The sequence below is a fragment of the Ranitomeya variabilis genome, chromosome 3 (genome assembly GCF_051348905.1).
Source record: "Ranitomeya variabilis isolate aRanVar5 chromosome 3, aRanVar5.hap1, whole genome shotgun sequence".
NCBI classification, from domain to species: Eukaryota; Metazoa; Chordata; class Amphibia; order Anura; family Dendrobatidae; genus Ranitomeya; species Ranitomeya variabilis.
In genome coordinates, this window is record NC_135234.1 from 293982017 (window position 1) to 294003461 (window position 21445).

Consider the following 21445-nt stretch of genomic DNA (forward strand, 5'->3'; position numbering starts at 1 on the left):
AAAATTTGGACTGTCATTGGGTTTAGATTTGTATCGTACCTTAATGTAACCAGCAGACGTTCCTCCGGTGGAATCGCTCTACGGAGCTGGGTGTCCTGTCTCCGTATGGTTCCTTGGACACGAGCAAGCAAATCCCAGAACGAGTCTTGCGACATCCTTGTATATTCGTGGAATTTCTCCGGGTTGGCATTAAGCTCGGCATAGAGCGTGTGATAGGCTCCACGGCTCTCACGTACTTCGATAATGGGGTGCCCCCAAAAACGCCTACGTTGTCTCCTTCTCCATCTTTCGCGAGTTCTGTCTTGCTCCCAAGCAAAAGCACAGGCAAGAAACAGCTTGAAGCTGAAATCCAGGATGAAATAAAAGCTCTCCATGCGAAGATCCATCATGACACAGGATACAGTATCAAACTGTTAAAATTTCAGTAGCCCTAGGGTCTTTATATAGAGATCCCAACATATACGCCCTCTTTAGTCCCATTGGCGGTGTTTGGTTATCTTGATTTTTCTCTTGTGAAATTTCTCTTCATGGGAAAAAAAAACGCAAACGCAGGAAAAAACACATGTAAACGCGTCAAAACGCTGCGTTTTTTTTACCGCATGAGAAAACGCATGCGTCTAAAAAACGCAGCATTTGCACGCGTTTACATGCGTTTTTTTCACCACCTGCTTTTGCATTTTAAACGCTGCGTTTTTAAACGCAAATATGAAACTAGGCTAAGTGGGATCAGATGAATCGTTCCAGAATTATTACCTCAAAGTGACACTTCAGAATTGTAAAATTTGGCCTGGTCATTAAGGTCAAAATTGGAGGTCACTAAGGGGTTAAATTATAGATGCAGAAATTCTGCAATATCAAAAAACACACCATAAGCTCATGTGATCATATAGCCTAACCTTTTCCCTGGCTGGAGTGCTGGGAATCTTTCCCAACACTTTGTGGATTCATCAGGCCGTTTTATCCTATTAACCTAGTTTCTGGGTGTTGTGACCAGTACTGGAAATGTGTTAACAAGCTCATTCAGTAATGAAGGAAGGGAAATAATACAGAAGCAAAGCGCATTACAATAATTCTTCAGCTGATCATCAGTAACACAATAGGAGATGTATGTGACAAACATTTCAAAGACTCCCTCAATAGCTTTTATTAGAAAGTAAAAAGGGATAAGCCTGCTGCAGTACATTCTAGGACCAAAAAAAGCTCTCCCAGTTTGATGCCACTTTTTTTTTTGAAAGCTAAAACTGGGAATTAGTCCAAAAAAAGCAGTATAATGCCTTCCTTAACCCTGTGATTTTGTGCCTTGAAGAAACCACAATTTAGATTTGCTGCATTCTTTTATAGGTTTTCATCACAGTGCTTCAAGAAATTTAATTTTCAGTCGAAATATCCATATAAGGAATTTTATGGTGGGTGGAGCGTACTTTATTCTACAGGGCAAAACAATTTTGCTTGTAGAAAAGTTTTATATTTTTTTTAATGGCTTCCAACTTGTGTAATAAAATAAGAGCAAACAATAAAAAAAAATTATGTCGAAATATTCTAAGAGAAATACCGTATTTTCCATAAGCAGAGCTGTGCGAGGAAAAATATGAGTCGACTTTTCATTGTACTATTTCAGGGTACATGTTTTGGGTTTTCTTTTTAATCACAATGCTTTTTTCATTTGGGACAGATTAATGAAAAATAGCAATTACAGCTTTTTACCATACAAGTTAAATAACATGAGAGTTTACAGCTGGGGTCGTTACAAACACGGCGATAATTATTGGCATTTTTTTTTTAAATAGTATAAAACTGGATAAGGGGAAAAATGCTGAACTCTGCGTTATGTATAATTTTGATATATTTTGAAAATAGGTTTTAAACACTTTTTAACTTTTTTAAATTACTTTTATTTCAGTCTCACTAGGAGGACTTAAATTAACTTGATCATTCATATGCACTTCAATGTCATAGAATCAGGGCCGGCGTTCGGTGCAGGCAAACTAGGCATTCACTAAGGGTCCCCACTACACAGGGGCCCCCAGCCAGTGGCGTGTGACTAACAGTGGCAGACCACACAGCCGCTATGGGGCCTGTGAGTCAGTGGAGCCCGATGCAAGCGCCCCCACCCCCCCATTGTGCATTCAACTGTATCAGCATCATAGATGCCAATATAGTTAAAAGCAATGATGGAGGAGAGGGCGTCTCCCAGCGTGACAATATTACTAACTGGATAACTACATAATTGTATAGCTGGATGTGCACACCCACGTGTGAAGAGAGGGAATGTACAGGTGCCGTCATGGGGTCAGAGAAATACCGTTATCAGTAAAATATTTAGAATTGAGAGTCCTCAGTGGTTGATACCTTTTAATGGCTAACTAAAAAGAGAGGACTCTCAATTCTAAATATTTTTCTATCTACTGGCTAACATGGTACCCAGATATATTTCTTTCCGTTATCAGTAAGTAACTATATTTTTCTCTCTCCCCCCATGATGGCACCATGGAGAGAATTGCATGCAGAGATATGCAGATTAGGGTGGGACCACCGCCTCCAGAACCCTTTTGACAAAAGTAAGATCTGAGGAGGAGACTAGATCCAGCCGATAGTGGTTGAAGAATGTAGAGGGAGAGGACCAAGTAGCGGCTCTACATATCTTTTCTATCGAGGCTCCGGCTCTTTCCGCCCAGAGAGGTAAGCCGGGTCTATTTTAAGGACCACTCTATTCTGTAAGATTTGGGTGAAAGGTGGATATGCCGATAGAGCCTGAATATCGCTGAACCTGCGTGCCGAAGTTAAGGCCACTAGTAAGGAGGTTTTAAGGCACAATAGTTTCAGCGAGGCTTCTGATAGGGGTTTAAAAGGGTCCTTTGTTAAAGAAGATAGGACCAAATTTAAATCCCAGGGGGATAAGATGGGTTTGGATCTACATGCAGCCTTGATAAATCTAGCTACCCATTGGTTCCCTGCCAAGTCAGAATTATACAGGGCACCTAGCGCTGCAACCTGGACTTTTAAGGTATTTGTGGCCAGGCTCTGTTCTAGGCCCTTCTGTAAAAATTCTAATATAGCCGTGAGTGGATCCTCCCCATCCCAGGAAGCACCTGACAGATAAATTTTTTCCAAATTCTAAACGCATGTTTTGGTCGTTACTGGTTTTCTGCTTTTTTGGAGAGTGGCAATTCGATTTTGAGAGAATCCTTTATTACTTAAAAGTGACCTTTCAAGTTCCATGCAGTCAAGTGTAGGTTTTCCACTTGTGGATGGATCACAGGCCCTTGGGAGAAAAGGTCCGGAAGATCCAGAAGGACCCAAGGGTCTGAGATGGACAGCATCTTTAGCCATGAAAATCATGGCCTCCTCAGCCAGAATGGGGCTATTAAGATTACCCTTGCCCTTTCCTCCCGAATCTTCCTCAGGACTGCTGTAATCAGGACTATGGGTGGAAAGACGTATGCTAGGTGGTAATCCCAAGGTATCATGAGGGCATCTAGAGCAACCGGGTTCCCCAGGTTATCTATAGAGCAGAAGGTGTCGACTTTCCGTTTTTTGCTGATTGCAAATAGGTCTATGGCTGGATAACTCCATGCCCTCACGATTTGGTCGAACACTGACTGTTTCAATTCCCATTCACTCTGTCTTAGCTGGGTTCGACTCAGGTAATATGCCGTTTGATTTTCTGACCATTTAATGTGTGGTGCTGACAGGGAACTCAAGCCGTTTTTGTCAATCTGAAAAACTGACCCCGCTGCCTCCATCAGAGAGTGGGATCTGGTGCCCCCCTGGTGATTTAGATAGGCCACTACTACTTAATTGTCCGAAAATATTCTCACATGGTGGGATTGGAGAGCACTCAGGAAATGTATCAGGACAAATAATACGGCTAGGAGCTCCTTCCTATTTGAGGAAGCCAAACTCACTTCTTCCCAAACCCTTTGGACCAATTGGCTGGATAGGTGAGCCCCCCACCCTCTGGGGCTTGCGTCTGTCATTAAAATTTTGGAAATTGGCAAAGTCCAGGGAACACCTCGAATTAGGTTGTTTGTGTTGGTCCACCATTGTATCGAGAGGGCTGTTACTGATGATAGATTTAACTGCCCTTCTAAATTCCCTTTTAGGGAATTTTCTGCTGCCAATATTTCCCACTGTAGTTTCCTGGAATGGACCTGAGCCCACTGGACAGCCGGGATACAAGAAGTCATAGTACCTAGGAGCGGCATAGCCTTCCGCAGGGTAGTAGAGGGAAAGGCCATCGCTAGGGATGCCAGTTCTGCCATATTTTGGACCTTCCAATCCACTCACTGAACTCATCATGGGAACTAAGAGTATAAGTGAACACTATCAAAACTTTTCGAAAACTACAAATTGTTGTTTTTCAGCTTCAGTTTATTGATTATTAACTATTTCTGTTGAGAAAAAAAAAAAACAGCAATTCTACCATTTCTTTTACGCTTTGAAATTTGGTGCTGCTCACTGTGCAGTCTACAGAACATGCTAAAGCCAACCTGTCGGCAGGATTTTGCTAAGTAACCTACAGGCATTGTCAGGTTGGCAGTGTTACCCTGATTAAAATGATACTGTGTGTAAAGAAATCTATCTTGTTGGCTCAGAGTAGGGCCTGTAGGAAGAGTTATCTTCCTGCTCTAGGCCAGAGAAACCAAGGACAGATCTGTGCACAGGCTGCCCCAAAGAATTTAATCATTGTAAATTAGAATACTGTATAACATAGTAACATAGTTAGTAAGGCCGAAAAAAGACATTTGTCCATCCAGTTCAGCCTATATTCCATCACAATAAATCCCCAGATCTACATCATTCTACAGAACCTAATAATTGTATGATACAATATTGTTCTGCTCCAGGAAGACATCCAGGCCTCTCTTGAACCCCTCGACTGAGTTCGCCATCACCACCTCCTCAGGCAAGCAATTCCAGATTCTCACTGCCCTAACAGTAAAGAATCCTCTTCTATGTTGGTGGAAAAACCTTCTCTCCTCCAGATGCAAAGAATGCCCCCTTGTGCCCGTCACCTTCCTTGGTATAAACAGATCCTCAGCGAGATATTTGTATTGTCCCCTTATATACTTATACATGGTTATTAGATCGCCCCTCAGTCTTTTTTCTAGACTAAATAATCCTAATTTCGCTAATCTATCTGGGTATTGTAGTTCTCCCATCCCCTTTATTAACTTTGTTGCCCTCCTTTGTACTCTCTCTAGTTCCATTATATCCTTCCTGAGCACCGGTGCCCAAAACTGGACACAGTACTCCATGTGCGGTCTAACTAGGGATTTGTACAGAGGCAGTATAATGCTCTCATCATGTGTATCCAGACCTCTTTTAATGCACCCCATGATCCTGTTTGCCTTGGCAGCTGCTGCCTGGCACTGGCTGCTCCAGGTAAGTTTATCATTAACTAGGATCCCCAAGTCCTTCTCCCTGTCAGATTTACCCAGTGGTTTCCCGTTCAGTGTGTAATGGTGATATTGATTCCTTCTTCCCATGTGTATAACCTTACATTTATCATTGTTAAACCTCATCTGCCACCTTTCAGCCCAAGTTTCCAACTTATCCAGATCCATCTGTAGCAGAATACTATCTTCTCTTGTATTAACTGCTTTACATAGTTTTGTATCATCTGCAAGTAGTGTAGCATCGGGTGGTTTCGTCAAACTCAATCTGACAGGTGGCCCGCCCCCTATCAAGATGTATCAAAAGGGTGTAACCCCTCCTCCCCGCCCTGTCAGCAGCTGCCTCTCCTTGTCTGGCTGTCAGCTTGTGCTATAGTATGATATTGTTTGATCCCTGGATTATTATCCTAGTATTTGTTTTAATTAGATTTTGGTATTAATAGTTTGATACAGCGCTTGCATTCAGTAATCAGGGCATGTGGCCCCATGGTGTGTCGTATTTCTTTTATAGCAACAGCCTCATTATATGGAGCTGCGATATTAAAACATTTGTTTGGGGCATCTGTAACATGTATTTTAGAAACAACTGGCCACTGCACATTTAGAATGAAACAGCATATTTTTCAGCTTATAACGCAGTTTCTCACTTTCATGCGTTTTAAGAGGTCATGTTATGTGTGATAAGGGGGCTACATGCGTTGAGTGGTTAGCAGATAAGGTAAAATAATCACATTTAGAAGACACAAGCACAGAGACGCCCCACCCTGCACACTTTGCAATGACAGCTAATTCTCTGCATGTTGTCACAATTCTCAATATTATGAAAAGATGACAACCACTGTATGAGTTTTAAAAGGCTTTATTAAAGTATGTATCAGACACAATACACTGTATGTGGATTACAACGTGATATACACAGCATGATAATGTTAGCTAAATCTCAATACAACTGTGCATAACTGTTGGCTAGATCTCAATACAGCTGCGCACAAAGACACATACATTTTTGATGAAAAAGATGACGCGTGTTATAACGGTTCTTTAAAGTTGCCAATTTTGATTCGACAAACTCTGATACGATTCTATCATTTCTTTGCAAGTCAGGGGTGAAATGCTGTAAAAGTTTCTTGAATGATACACCGAGCGCTAAATGCTGCAGTACATATATGCAATAATGGCCACATACACGACTATACACATCTTGAATTTGGGCGTTCTGGTAGCAATACGAGTCACAATTCTTGTTCAGGAATGCCCCAAAATCGCGTGGGAAGATAATGTTGTCCGCACGAAGCCCATAACTATCAAAAAATATGCCCGTCTTATCATCGCAGAGCACGATTAATACCCAGTGACGTCCAGCTTGATTCGCCGGGTCTGTATTCACGATATATGCCGCGGGTCTCTGAGTCACTCTTTCTTCCGGAAGCAAATCACACGGAAACACACCGGCGAATATGCGGTCTGTATAATTATCGGCCCTCAGTATCGCTGTAAGCTGCAGACTGTCCATCGTTACTTAATTAAAATCGTACAAGATCTCACGCCTATTATTAATTTCCAGAATGGTGTGGTTGACTGCAAAAACAATCATATTTATCGTGTGGGGTGTCGCTAGCGCAAAGCGAACTTCAGCACGTAGGTTACCTGTTTTAATGAGCGAGAAATGGCCTCCAGGCTCTTGATCAGGCGATAAATCAAAAGCAAATAGAGTGAACCCGGCCATAAATTCTTCACGGTCTATCGCCATGGCACAATCAGCCTTTTGCTTGCCGGATATATGGGCAAGCGCCATATACTCTCTGATGGCTAACCCATCATTAAAATTAGGATTATAAGGCCTCGCGGGTATCTGCTGACCGTCCAGATATAAGGCGGCGTGGTTGATGTGGTAGTGGTGGAATTGAAGGGGATTTTTTGCATAAGCCCCACTGAACCCCTCATTATCTACAAACCCCAATATAACAGTCTTTGGGATCTGGCCTAGGAAGAGGTTCTCGTGGTTCGTGATCCGTGTCCCCGCGGCGATGCTGTACACTTTCAGACATGTTCGGTCAATAGCGTACTTGGCGGTTGCGGATAGGAGGGCCTGGCTGTGTCCGATTCGTACAGCCGGAGACACCTGCACTCTTTTCACGTAGAGAGCCGCTTGCGAGATTTGCACCTTCAGCGGCTCTGCTTCTGCGGACATGAGGCAGAAAGCATCCTTATTTCTTGTTAGCTTAACCTTAAGGTCAAGCCCGTTCAATATTAACTTTGGCTGATTAAATATATCCCCAAAGATGGGCCCCAAGAGGTCGATGGGTTTTGAGCGAGAAGCTGCATCGGCTCTTTTGATAAACCCCGCATTTGCGCCATCCATGCTCCGGTCATTGTGATGGCCCGCAGTGTCTTTATAGAACAAACCGGCTGTAAATTGTGATGACAGCGTCTGCGAGCTGTAATTTAAAAGGGTCTCTATGTACGCTCTATAGCTGTAGAGATTGTCCGATTGTGAGATAAGTCGATCTCCCAGAGTAATATCGACCTGGTTAAAAAGGGTGGCTAGAGGATAGTTTATGAGAGCCACCCGGGCACCATCGCCAATAGCCGTATTATCTTGCTTCACGATGCGACAGCTTATGTACAGCAGCGTGTTGTTCAGATCATAATAATAATCGCCGCTCCCAGATATGAAAAATTCCAACGGACCATTGTCTGACAGAGCCGCAACCGGTTGTACTTCTACAAATAGAGATTTCTCTATACTTGTTTGTGTCGGGGGTACGTCAAAAATATCCAGTTCAGATTTTGCGCACTCTACAGAAGCGTCATGCAGGAAAGCCATGATAACTGATTAGAAGATGTCTTCAGCAGAACGTCTTACTCGTTTCTGCCGGTGACGTCTCTTGGTGGTAGTTTTATTCATGAGCATCGGCGGTAAAGGCGGGCAAGAGCGCCTCTTTCTTTTTTGTGCTTTTTTAGCGACATAAATTATCCCAGATCCATCTTGCTGCGGTTGTGTATTTATCCGTTTCATAAGGGCCGTTGAAGCGGTCGTGACGGCGTCCGTCGCGATGTTCCGGACCGCCGTCTTTATGTGCGGTTTTACTAATTCTAAGCCTTTTCTGAAAAGTGGCATGGCGCGGCGAAATAAGCCTTTAAATATCCCGGCCAGGCCAGAGCCATACATGTACTCGCTCCCGCGGAACCCCTCTAGCCCGTGCCCCGACTGGGCTGCATAGTAGCGGGCATAAACAGCGGGATCTCCATACACCCTTTGAGACACCATTTTATCGTGTCAATACTGTCGCGGCCTAAAATGTAATCGCACGATACACTTGCCGTATCTGAATTTAACCGGCGTAGCCTGGTCCGACATGACTGTAATGTTTATGGAGTCAAAGTGCTGTTTGCACAGCGGTATGTAATCGGGGCGCGTGTAGCGCACAGTGACAATATCATTATCATCGCCGCTAACTTCTACGGTTCGTAACAGCTGAACGTAACTGTCGCCTACAAGCTGGTGTTGAATTATATCAGTGTATACAAAAAGCGAATAAAAACCAGCCTTTGAATCAGGGTAAAAGCGCCGATTCCACGGCATTAAAGCAACGGGGGAGTCATCGATGGTCTGTAGCCCGAAGATAAATTTTAGCTTAGTACCCAGAGCAAACTGTATAGGGGCCTGGTCGGGCAGGATCACCTCTCGGCATAGCTCATCATACCGTATTCTGTAGGCAGGCGCGGATAAATTCAGCGCTTCTATTCGGGCATTGACCGCGGTAACCAGCTTATGAATGTTCGAGTAAAATCCTGATTTTATGTGATAATGTTCTAACGGTTCGCCGTGTTTGGCAGCGTAGAAGTTCCCTTCAAAAGCCTCAAACGTGTTCCACGTATGGGGGTACTGTATTTCCGTTAATGCCACTTCATAAGCATCTGAAAGATGAACGGCCCTAGCTAACTTGGTATTGTAATTCGATATGGTGTTGTCAGGGTAGATTTTAATTCATGAATTACTGGGCAGGGTAACGAAAAAGGAGCGCGCTTCCATGGTTATATATCTGTCAACTCCGAAGCCGGGATCCAACTATTGAATTTTTCGGGGTACCCCAGCCATTTGACGAGGCAGTGACTTACACCCCCGACACGTTTTTTTCTCAAAATCTTTTCTACTCTGTACACACGATTCTCATCCATAGGTATTTTTTGCAGCTCTTCCTTATAAAATGACCCCTCTACAACGTCACCGGCTAAATCAGCAATTTTATACAGAGGTTTATGAAATTTATTGGAGACTGCGGTAATTAAAAAAATCTCTTCGCTGTACGTCTTCTCATAGGCCTTACAGAATGTACCTTTATAGCGCGATATTCTGACATGATCTCCAACCTTTAACGCCGGCTTCATTGGTTTATTAGTAATAGTAGAACTGTAAATATTGCGCCAGATTTGCATAGCGTTTTTCTCTGTCACTTCAGCGGGACTACAGCGTATGGTAGAGTGATAAGTATGATTGTAGCTATGCACCAAATCCGGTAAAATATCAATATACCTAAAGGTATTATGCTTCGTGAGATAGCGCCACATACGAGTTTTTAATGTGCGATTAAAGCGCTCTACGATAGCTGCTTTCACAGCATTGTTGGTAAAAAAGTGGTGAATATTATGCATATTACATAGTTGCTTGAGTTGTGAATTTATAAATTCTTTGCCGCGATCTGTCTGCAATTTCTTCGGTATGCGCTTATCATTTTGAAATATTAATTCGAACGATCTCGCGACACATGCGCCTGTCTTGTTTGACAAGGCCACGCACCATGCGTATCTCGATAGAGTATCAATAACCGTCAGGATGTATTTGATATTATCATTTTCCCTTGAATAGTCAATTAAACTTACGAGATCCGCTTGCCACTGCGAATCAATATCCGAGACATAAATTTTATTTGTCAAAAACCGTTTTCTAACTGGTTTGTGCAGTGTGTAGGCATCTTGCTTATTCAGCCAGCCAATCACATCAGATTTCTTTATTCCGCGGTCTCTCGTCTCTCTAAATAATTTGTCTATTCCGCAAAATGATCCGGGCTCTTCAGGGGTAAAATAGTGTTTTTCTAATATGTGATCCCTGGTATTAGACGTCATGATTGAATAAATGATTGTGTCTTGATAATTAACAGTCTGCTTCTTTCAGAAATTCAGCTGTATAAAATTTTCTGTTTTAATCCGACTGTCATGTTTGAGTTAATACAAGCAATAATTATCTGTATGGGTGTGTTCTGGGTGTTAACAGAAGGCGTGTGGCTGAGGGTGTAACCGGGTGTGTTTCTGTCTGATAACAGAAGACGTGTGGCTGAGGGTGTAACCGGGTGTGTTTCTGGCTGATAACAGAAGGGCTGGGTTTCTGACACACAGGATAAATACGGCTGTCCGGTAGTGCAGCACTCACAGCCCCAAAGGCAGATCAGCCTAGACTAATCTCTACGCTATTCTAATTGTAAGTATATACATGCCTTATTATTAGCAAGTGGCTAATTATATTTAACTGTGCATCTCTAAAACCATAATTAAGGCTGTTATTTGTTTAATAAGCTAGTATTATACTGATAGTTGGCGGCATTATATGCTTTATTAATTTAACCGTATATTTATTATGACCTAATTTGTGTAATACACTAGTTAATAGCTGTTAACACATCGTAACTAGCGTACTTACTCATTACCTATGTTTTGCATGACAGACATATTTATACACTAGGCGCAATTTTATTTGTTGGGGTATATAAATGAGTTTGTCTGTGTTGTAAAATTAATATAGATAGCACAAAAATTTACACAGATAATTTATTTTAGATGGATTCCCAAAATTTTTTGGATTTTCCCGATCAAGTTGAGGATTCGGTATTAGGTATGTTTCAAGCTTTATATAAATGCATCTGTTAGGGAGCCTTTCTAGGTAAGGGCTGTTTTGTATATTATTTTTTTATATTGTTTTATTCTTTCTTGTTTAAGATGAATTTATCAGGACTATGCCCGCTGATTTTTTAAACAGCTTCAGCATGCCTGCTCTGGATTGTGATACAGCCGGAGCTGGGTATACTAACACTAGTGACGCTGACGCCGCTGTGTGGGATTTTGCGCAAGACATCATAGGTGGGTTGTGTGTCTCTGTGTATATATATATATATATATATATATATATATATATCTTTTAAGTATTTAGACGTATAAATATATATTAATTCTTTACAGATATGGACATGATTCCAGAACCCGTTACCTCGGAACACATTCAGGTGTCCGCTGACGAGCTGGCGTACCAGGCCCCCACACCGAGAAACAGCCCTGTTTGTAGAGCTCCTAAAAAACCGCGTGGGACTGCGAGCAAGAAAGGGAAAGGTAGCAAGCGTATGAAAATGTGTTTTTGCACAACCGCTCTGAGAAAATCCCCAAGCGTCTCTACTAAGTCCTATGTCTTTATTTATAGCTTGTAAACTGAAGCCTAGAAGAATTTTCACAAAAGAGAATATACACCTGCTAATGGAGAACCCCACAGATGCTCCAGAAGCCGCCACGGCAATCACCCACCCCACATCGCTAGCCCGTAAGTGTATATTTTGATATACGTGCACAATCTCTGTACAATCAATGATAGACGGGCTTCTCCAATGAGGTCCTGATCCTACACATATCTGACACATGTATAATCTTTTCCGCAGCTAAGCGCAGCGACATGCGGCGGTCTCGCACATATCTGACACATGTATAATCTTTCCTGCAGCTAGAAGCAAAGTCATGAGAAAAACACCTCCGGCCCCTCTACAGCCGCTACAGCTCTCCGAGAATGGCGCAGTACCAGTGTGGACGGCAATACAATCGGCTAATGGACCTGTTGGAACACCCCTGGTATTGCCAAACTGTGCTGTGCAGGGCGCAGGAAACCCTGTACCGGCGGACCAGCATGAAATACCCCATTCAAGCACTGGACAGCCATCGACCAGCCGTGTGAATGACACCGCGCTACTATACCCAGAAGTGGTAGAGGCACCCCGAAAACATAAGCGAAAAACAAAGCATATTACAGAGCCACCGACCACATCCAGCGCTGGGGGTACCACAGCCACGATGACTCGTGAAGAGCTTGCTCGCGAGATTGATCAGCTCGCTGATGGTAAGCAATCATCCGTAGAACCTCTCATTATACATATGCAACCGTCAGCGGCCTGTCTAACTGTACCTGCTAATACCTCTGGGGCCTGCCCCTCAGGAGCCGCTAATTTGGGCGGTACATCTCATGTCTGTGTATCTAACTCTGTTAATGTTAAGAAACAGTTAAAGAGGTCTTTACCAGCGGATGTTAAGGTGTGTAAAAAGCCTAAGGTGTGTAAAAAGCCAAGGATTCAGGCGGCAGCTACAAATATGCGGCATGATTCCATCGGCTGGGGCACCGCTGAAATGGCGGTGTTTCAGGAACAGTTCAACCGCTACTTACGCTACAAACTCCGCGCCCCCAAAATAATGTTTTTTTGTGATACTTTTGAAAAATTATTATCAACACTAATCCCAACACATGCTAATAAGGCCGAACTATACGCACTCCGGAATCTGCAGCTGGATGGGGAGACAACATCTGCAGCTAACCCATTATGACTGGATATGGTCGGCTACGGGCTGCATAAACCACCTAAACCAGCACTACCCAGGCATAATAGGGCTAGAGTTATAAAGAGGACTCTAAAATTGTTGGTCAGCGCTAGACGCGCGCTATGCGCTAGGAGGCGTCGTGGTGGCATGTGTCCTGCAATGCCTCTACAGACACCCCAGCTGTCGTCACAAGAGTCAGAACACCATTCACATAGTCATGATAACTCTGCAAATGTCCTGCATGCATCTACACAAAATTCACAAGCCTCAGACGCTGCCGCTGATGGTGATGTGTTGTACCCCGATCATGCAGTATTTTTGCAGCGCATCCATCATCATCAAAGGGCCCTCCGCAATTTTAACGGCCATATACATACAAATCATTTTAGATTTGTAAATTTGGAGCGTGTACGATCATTTGAGGAGGGTGTGAATATTGTTCATGCCGGCATTCAAGCATTACTGGATAGAATCATCAGGGACATTGAACCTGGCGACTTTGTACAGTTAAGGTTTGAAGGTGGCGATACTTTAGACCCTATTTTCACTACAAAACAAACCAGGGAAGATTTTAATTCTGAATCTTTTTTAAAGGCCGTTGCCAGCACACTTCAAAGTAACGCTGAATGCATATCATCCAACACGCTAAAGCTAGTCGTCACCATCATTAAAAACCGACGCGGTGGTGTAAAACAAAAAAGGCGCTTGAAATCTATAGCGAGCAGTCAGATCATTAAACAAAAGAGGCAATGGCTGTATGATTTTAACAATTACACGACAAATCTGTGTTTGGCTGCTAGTGTGTGCGCCCTGATGGACGACACGGATCTCGCTGATGCTGTTTTACTGAGCCGCTCTAAAAACATACACACAGCCTTGGGCATCCCTGATGGACAATTAGTGAGTTTTATCGACATTCCAGCATTTGAAAAATATTTGGGAGTCACCATTAAAGTACTGTACTATAGTCAGGGTGATTGGCATTACTTTCAGAGTGGCAATACAGCTAATGGTAAAACCGTATTCATATTGTTCCATGATAATCACTACTACGGTATAAAAAATATGAAGGGTTTTATCGGTGCTGATTACTTTTGTGAGCTCTGCAATTCAGTGTTTCACCACAAGAACAACCACGCCTGCCAGTATTTTTGTAAAGCCTGTCAGAGAGCGGGTTGTGTAGAAAGCAGTGCCGATCAGCAACCCAGGTGCCCTGTTTGCAGAGTTTATTGTCGCTCGAGCGAGTGCTTAGATTATCACAAACAACTGGCTGTAGGCGACCCAGCATTCTGCAGGCTTAAAACATTTTGTGATAAATGCAACCATTTTGTTCTCAGAAATAACGAAACAGAGCATAAATGTAATGGTTTGCGATGTCCTGTATGTCGCAGACATATAAATAAATTTGATGCCCATCTTTGTTACATGCGGAAGTATGTAGCACAGGATGAGTCAGATTGTTATATCTTTTATGATTTTGAATGTATGCAGGAGACAGGAACGCACATCCCGAATTACATTTATGCTACAACGCTGTATGGTCACCCCTCCTGGGAGTTTGAGGGGGATACCTGTACACATGACTTTGTACAGTTCTTTACAAGCGGTAAATTTTCAGATCACACATTTATTGCCCACAATGGTGGAAGATACGACTCATACTTTATTGTTAAGGAACTGATTTCTGAAAAACTAGATGTACAGTTGATAACCCAAGGTGGCCGTCTCTTGTGTGTGACGCTACCCGATTTGTCTATAAGGTTCATAGACTCTCTAAATTTTATTCCCATGAAACTCAGTAAATTACCACAGGCCATGGGCTTTTCAGGCGGCAAAGGACATTTTCCACACTTTTTCAATACCCGAGAAAATCAAAATTATGTAGGCCCCATACCAGATGTAAAATATTATGGGGTAGAGTACATGTCACCTGGTGAGAAGTCAGAGTTCCTGGAGTGGTATGAGACACAGGTAAATACAACTTTTGACTTCAAGGCTGAGCTAAAATCTTATTGCAAACAGGATGTTGAAATTTTGAGACACGCCTGCGAGATCTATAGAGAGCGTATTATGCAAATGACACAGAAAAATGTACAAAAATACTGTAAGCGTCAAAAGCAAACGATTCTAGTGAGCAGATGTGTTGATCCTTTTCAGCTCATCACCCTGGCATCGGTGTGTATGGCAATGTACAGGTTTAAATTTCTTCCAAAAAAGACAATTGCCATTTTACCTGGTGATAATTATCACAAGGCAAAAAAGCGCTACTCGTCACCCGCTATACAGTGGCTCATGTATGTAGCCCACTCCGAGAACATCGACATACAGCACGCTTTGAGAGGTGGTGAAAAACAAGTCGGGAAATATTTTCTAGATGGCTATGCCTATGTTAATGGCCAACATATAGCCTTTGAATTTCAGGGGTGTTTTTACCACGGATGTCCCGTGTGCTATAATGAAAATGACACGAATAAGGTCACAAACACGTCCTACGGCCAGTTATATTACACCTTTTTAGCTAAAAAGCGCTACTTACAGTGCTGCGGGTACACAATGCGGCTGATGTGGGAACATGAGTGGAATGAAATGGTTGAAAATGATTCTAACCTTCAAACATTTCTCCGCCAGATGGAATTTCCCGTTCCTTTAGACCCCCGTGATGCGCTTTATGGCGGCCGAACTAACGCCATTAAGCTCTATCACCATCTGGAAGAAGGGGAGACTTTACATTACTATGATTTCACCAGTCTGTACCCCTTTGTAAACAAAACTAAAACATACCCTGTAGGTCATCCAGACATCATCTATGACAATTTTGGATTCATTAAAAAATACTTTGGCATTGCTAAAGTCAAGGTCTACCCGCCGAGAGATTTATTTTTTCCAGTTCTGCCGGTAAAACTCAACAAAAAATTAATGTTTCCCCTTTGCTACACTTGCGCTGTAAATTCCCAGACAGATGTTTGTGCTCATAGTGATGAGGAACGTGCCCTGACAGGCACCATGTTTCCCCTTTGCTACACTTGCGCTGTAAATTCCCAGACAGATGTTTGTGCTCATAGTGATGAGGAACGTGCCCTGACAGGCACCTGGTGCACTATTGAACTTGAGATGGCGATAGAAAAAGGGTATCGGATCGCCCACATCTATGAAATATGGCATTTTCCTAAAACCACTGATGAACTGTTTGCTCCCTACATTAAATTACACCTTAGGGATAAGCAGGAAGCCTCTGGTTACCCTAGCTGGTGCACTGATGACGCCAAGAAAAGGCAGTATATTGACTCTTTTCTTGAAAAAGAAGGTGTCCAATTACGGCCTGAAAATATAGCTGTCAACCCTGCTAAGAGACAGATCTCCAAGCTTTTCTTAAATTCTTTATGGGGAAAGTTTGCTCAGAGATCTAATCTATCATGTACCAGCATTGTTAGGGATCCAGATGAGCTTTTTAAGTATTTGTTCCTGCCTTACTACGACATTTCAATGTTACATTTCCTTGATGATGACACTGCAACCATTAACTGGAAATATGCAAAAGGCCACCACACACTCAACAAAAACACAAACATTTTTATAGCGTGTTTTACAACAGCGTATGCTCGGCTAGAGCTCTATTCGCTTCTGGACCGCCTGCAGGAGAGGTGCCTTTATCACGACACAGATTCTGTTATTTTTGTACAGAGAGATGGTGAGTGGCAGCCGCCTTTAGGCGATTACCTGGGGGAGCTGACCAGTGAAATACCCGATGGTACACACATCACAGAATTTGTATCCGCCGGCCCCAAAACTTACGGATACAAACTCAACACCGGTAAAACTGTCTTAAAAGTTAAGGGAATAACACTAAATGTCGGTAACTCTCAATCTATTAATTTCAACAGTCTAAAAGATCTAGTTCTGGACTACCCGCGCAATTCTGCCACAGAAACTCAGAAACGTATTGTCGTACAACAGCCGTCCATTGTGAGAAATAAAAAGTACTGGGATATTGAAACAAGGCCATTACGCAAAACACAAAAGTGTGTTTATACAAAGCGACGACTATTAGACGATTTCACAACCTTACCTTTTGGGTATTAATCGAGTATTGTGGTGATGGATACGCGACTGCAACACCCATTCTCATGCATTCTAGCAGGACCGTCTAATTCTGGAAAGAGCTATTTTGTAAAACAACTGCTGTATAATATTGAAACTAATTTTTCTCAGAAACCTGATAATATTGTTTGGTTTTATTCGTGTTGGCAAAAACTATATGATGAAATCTCTCTCTCTTTTCCCAACGCCAGATTTGTGGAGGGTCTGCCGAATACATTCGTAGATGACGAATTATTCCCGCCGGAGAAGGTGAATTTGGCTATTGTTGATGATCTCATGGAGAGTGCTAGTGAAAATTGTGAGATAGAAAAAGCCTTTACCAAGTATGTGCACCACAGAAATCTCAGCATTTTCTACCTGGTACAAAACATATTTTGTCAGGGTAAGAAAAGCCGCACGATAAATTTAAACACCAAGTACATGGTGCTTTTTAATAACCCACGAGATAAATTACAGATTTTAACTCTAGCTCGTCAGATGTATCCCGGAAAAACACGTTTTTTCCTAGAAGCTTTTGAGGATGCCACGCGGGAACCTTATGGGTATTTGCTTGTAGATTTGAGAGCTAACACCCCTGAGGATCTGCGCTTAAGGACCGGATTGTTTCCACCAGCGTTGCCTGCTGTTTATGTTCAAAAAAAAAACACTCCTAAAAAGTGAATTTCACCAGGTATCAGACATTCTACGCTGTGTGCGTTGTGATGTAAAGATGTCTGAGAGACTCCGGCGTAACTGGGCTCTCTTAAAAACTCTGGTGAAAGCAACACCCGCTGTCCGAAAGTCTATTTTGCGCAATGCAAGCAATGATTTAATTACAGCCATAGGCGAGATTGCTTTAAACATCTTAAAAGGCAGGATTCCTCTGAAAGAGCGCCAAAAAGGCATATTAAAGAAGTGGCGTAAAGCTATAAGAACCCTGAGCGACAGATCTCAGCCCATAAAGAAAAAGAAGCGGCTACTAAAGCAGGCCGGCGGGTTTATCGGCCCTCTTTTAGCTTTTGCAATACCAATAATAACAAGCCTGATCGCAGGTAGATAATGGAGCATACAGAGAAAATGTATCTAGTGCCCAAACAGGAGCTAGACAAACTAAGGTCCAGTACTACAGATAACATACGCGACAGTGTTATTCGTCGCCTTGATGGTGAAATTAGCACCATTTTACAACGCCGTGACATTCCCGATGATGTGAAAATTAAAATGTATAGCTCCGTGCTACAACGCTACTTGGTACATACGAGGCACAGCTCAAAAGAAGTAACAGCTTTAAATCTCGTTAGCACGCCTGTTCCTGGTCAGCAACAATTGCCAAATACCGACTCTGATAAAAATCAAGAGGTCGCTGAAATTGTCAGCCATATAAACCAAAGATATAAAAAGAATGCTGAATTTTTACTAAACAAGTTGTTGCAGAATGAAAATGTTACAGCCTGGAATAATAAAGCCGAATTTATTTTCAGAGGAACCGTGATACCGGGGTCTAACTTGCTGGACTTGGTGCGTAGTACAACGCAGAGTCATGCTCTCCCTGGCCGGAATTTACCGCCAGGTTGGGATTCATTTATGCAGGCCATGGCCGAGCTAAATATACCGTCTACAGTTGTGGGTAATCCCACTACTAGGAAGCTTTTAGATGAATTAAAAATTTCCAGCAGTGAGACACACGCTGTATCTACGCCGCGGAAGCTAGCTCCCGCGCCACGTACAATTCAATCTTTACATTCACCGTCATTAGGCACCACACGTGGAACTCTGCTACCTAAAAAAAGGTCTCTACCGATGCTACAAACCATGTGGCTCACGATGTAAAGAATGTACTGGATAAATGCTACATGTCTTGTAACACAATATTATTTATTTTGTAAAAAGTGTAATGATGTATGCTCACTGTACTTGTGATACTATTTATTTATTTTGTAAGCCGTGAGTTGATGTATGGTCATTCTACTGTTTAATGTTTTTGCTTTTATACTCAGTAAGAATTTTTACAGTATTGAAATGTCTTTGAGATGTATTTATTTTAAAACAATAAAATCTTTTTAAATTTTTTACGATATCGTGTCTTTTCTTGTTTTATAAGCGTATAAAACACATCGCTTCATACTTGCGGGTGATGTAATATGGCCACATACATAATGTGCCCATTGTGCTGACGGTGCTTTCATTCTAACTGTGTCACGGTCAGCTCCATTGACAGCTAATCTCATAGGATATAAAATAAGCACAACAAACCTGCAACACATGCAAATAAGAGTAAACTTAATACAGATGCCCCAAACAAATGTTTTAATATCGCAGCTCCATATAATGAGGCTGTTGCTATAAAAGAAATACGACACACCATGGGGCCACATGCCCTGATTACTGAATGCAAGCGCTGTATCAAACTATTAATACCAAAATCTAATTAAAACAAATACTAGGATAATAATCCAGGGATCAAACAATATCATACTATAGCACAAGCTGACAGCCAGACAAGGAGAGGCAGCTGCTGACAGGGCGGGGAGGAGGGGTTACACCCTTTTGATACATCTTGATAGGGGGCGGGCCACCTGTCAGATTGAGTTTGACGAAACCACCCGATGCTACACTACTTCTGCAAATATCAATATTTTACTGTGTAAACCTTCTACCAGATCATTAATGAATATGTTGAAGAGAACAGGTCCCAATACCGACCCCTGCGGTACCCCACTGGTCACAGCGACCCAGTTAGAGACTATACCATTTATAACCACCCTCTGCTTTCTATCACTAAGCCAGTTACTAACCCATTTACACACATTTTCCCCCAGACCAAGCATTCTCATTTTGTGTACCAACCTCTTGTGCGGCACGGTATCAAACGCTTTGGAAAAATCGAGATATACCACGTCCAATGACTCACCGTGGTCCAGCCTATAGCTTACCTCTTCATAAAAACTGATTAGATTGGTTTGACATGAGCGATTTCTCATAAACCCATGCTGATATGGAGTTAAACAGTTATTCTCATGGAGATAATCCAGAATAACATCCTTCAGAAACCCTTCAAATATTTTACCAACAATAGAGGTTAGACTTACTGGCCTATAATTTCCAGGTTCACTTTTAGAGCCCTTTTTGAATATTGGCACCACATTTGCTATGCGCCAGTCCTGCGGAACAGACCCCGTCGCTATAGAGTCCCTAAAAATAAGAAATAATGGTTTATCTATTACATTACTTAGTTCTCTTAGTACTCGTGGGTGTATGCCATCCGGACCCGGAGATTTATCTATTTTAATCTTATTTAGCCGGTTTCGCACCTCTTCTTGGGTTAGATTGGTGACCCTTAATATAGGGTTTTCATTGTTTCTTGGGTATAACACCAGCTTGGAAAATGATTTTAAAATCCGAAATATTGGCCTACTGTAAATGCACTCAGCACTTGGTCGGGACTCATTTTGCATCAATTACCGCATCAATGCGGCATGACATCAGCCTGTGAAAGCCCAGGTTGCTTCGACAGCAGCCTTCAGCTCGTCTGCATTGTTGTGTCTGGTGTCTCATCTTATTCTCAACAATACCCCATAGATTCTCTATGGGGTTAAGGTCAGGCGAGTTTGCTGGCCAAACACACAGTGATACTGTTGTTTTTTAACCACGTATTGGTACTTTTGGCAGTGTGGACAGGTGCCAAGTCCTGCTGGAGAATGACATTTCCATCTCCAAAAATCTTGTTGGCAGAGAGAAGCATGAAGTGCTCTAAAATTTCCTGGTAGACGGCTGCGCTGACTTTGGGCTTGATAAAACACAGTGGACCGACACCAGCAGATGACATGGCTCTCCAAACCATCATTGATTATGTAAACGTCACACTTCCCCTTCAAGCGCTTGGATTGTGTTCCTCTCCACTCTTCTTCCAGACTCTGGGACATTGATTCCCAAATGAAATGCAAAATTTACTTTTCATCTGAAAACACCACCTTGGACCACTGAACAACAGTCCAGATCTTTTTCTTCTTGGCCCAGATAAGACTCATCTGGCGTTGTCCATTGGTCATGAATGGCTTGACACAAGGAATGCGACACTTATAGCCCATGTCCTGGATACGTGTGCGATACTCTTTGTGACTATCCCCCATAGGTTTGAATGGCCTTTTCTTAACAATCCTTTCAAGGCTGTGGTTATCCCGGTGCTTGTGCACCTTTTTCTACCACACTTTTTCCTTCCACTCAACTTTCCATTAACCCCTTTCTGACATTGGACGTACTATCCCGTTGAGGTGGGGTGGGCCCGTATGACCACCGACGGGATAGTACATCCAGAACGATAGGCCGCGCTCATGGGGGGGGAGCGC

General features: G+C 42.6%; 1 protein-coding gene and 1 long non-coding RNA gene across 5 annotated transcripts in view; one reads left to right on the plus strand and one right to left on the minus strand.

The window, feature by feature from the left end:
• The window catches only part of SERINC2 (serine incorporator 2), a 313329-nt gene that overhangs the window by 255516 nt on the left and 36368 nt on the right, over nucleotides 1-21445 (minus strand). The gene's annotated exons all lie outside the window — the stretch shown is intronic.
• On the plus strand, nucleotides 10837-11766 carry LOC143818179 (uncharacterized). The gene is made up of 4 exons (XR_013224363.1): nucleotides 10837-10875; nucleotides 11232-11286; nucleotides 11391-11531; nucleotides 11631-11766. It is a non-coding gene; the product is annotated as an uncharacterized LOC143818179 (long non-coding RNA).